The sequence below is a fragment of the Ursus arctos genome, unplaced genomic scaffold, assembly GCF_023065955.2.
Source record: "Ursus arctos isolate Adak ecotype North America unplaced genomic scaffold, UrsArc2.0 scaffold_7, whole genome shotgun sequence".
NCBI lineage: Eukaryota > Metazoa > Chordata > Mammalia > Carnivora > Ursidae > Ursus > Ursus arctos.
In genome coordinates, this window is record NW_026623089.1 from 12,855,290 (window position 1) to 12,856,794 (window position 1,505).

At 41.7% G+C, this 1,505-nt stretch overlaps 1 pseudogene; it reads left to right on the plus strand.

The window, feature by feature from the left end:
• Positions 1–477: 477 nt before the first annotated feature.
• LOC113252569 (U6 spliceosomal RNA) lies at positions 478–574 on the plus strand (annotated as a pseudogene).
• Positions 575–1,505: the final 931 nt, after the last annotated feature.

Genomic DNA, 1,505 nt, shown 5'->3' on the forward strand with positions numbered 1-1,505 from the left:
GCTGAGAAATTTAGAGCAAGGCTCTTGGAAGTACTAGAAAGACAGTTTCTCCTAATTAAACCTCAGAGGAGTGGAAGTTCCTTGGGTTTGTGATTATCTGAAGGGTTTTTGAAAATGTAAATCTGGTTGGGGAAACATGGCTTTGAAAAATAGAGGGAGGAAGAGGCCGGCTGGTGTTGAGAGGCTATCTCCGCGGTAGCAAGAAATGATCAGGTATCAGCAAGCACGGCTGATAAAACCTGGCCGAAATATACATCTTAGCAGGTGAGCACATATGCTTCCAAGTGCTCTCCGGCCCCCGGGGACGTGGGCAAGGTGGCCTCTGGGGCTGCCTTTTCTCCCAGAAGACTTTGATCCATTTGTCCTTTGCTAGAATTTTTAGAAAAGATTTCTTACGTTGTTTTTAAAAAGTAGATATGTGCAGCCGTGTGAATGTACTTGATGTCATTGGACTGCACAGTTAAAATGATTAAAATAGTGCAGCACACATACTAAAATTGGAACGATACAGAGAAGATGAGCACGGTCCCTGCGTAAGGGTGACATGCAAATTCGTGAAGGCTTCCATATTTTTGAGTCTCTTTATGTTTACAGGGAAAGGTTTGAATTTTTTCTCCACAAAACTAGCTTTTTTCACAAATAAATTATCAGGTTAAACTTCCAAAAATGATTAAAACAGTACTTTTTATTATATATGTATATATACGCACACACACAATACAAAACATTACTAGGAGAATAAATTGGGTAATATCATTTAGAAGCAGAATTTGAAAATATAAGGAAGAACGAGACTTTTAACTTTGTAACTATAATGTATCTAACATTAATTCTGGAAACTAAATACTTCTAAATGGTCTCTTTTGCACATGAAACTACCCTCATGTCAATATTCAAAAATCCTTATATTAACAACAAAAATTCAAGACAATTTTATTTTTTCAGTTGACTGAGCTGGACTTTATGGGATAGAAGAGTGAACTCGACCTTTATCCCTTTTTACCACTTCCCGTTAAACTTGTTCTGCGGACAAGGCTCTATCCACTCCTGGCTGTAATCTGACATGGGTTCCGCAGCTTTTTGCTACTCTGACAAAATAAAGAACCCAGACGTATTCTAATAATAAAAAACAAAGTACATCTCGACGTGTATGTTCACCTACATGCTAGGCACATGTGATAGGATCTAGACCTCATATTCACATGTCTCGAGGCATGCTGGGAGTCTCGAGACCTGAGTTCAAGTTCAGGTTTGGCCCGTGTCACAAGGCATGTAAGGGGTAGAAGGATACACAATGTCGTGAAGCTCGGTCTCCGCACCTGTGAGATGGGGGTGCTGCAAATGTACACGGGGTCTCTGAAAGATGGGCGATGACGTCTGTGGAGACAGGGGCAAAGAAGGGGCCCTGCGAATATCCACCTCTCTCCATCTGACCTTGTACACGCGGGAACACCTACCCTGCACAATCTATGTCCCCGCCCGTGCTGTCTTCTCCGTGAAGGACG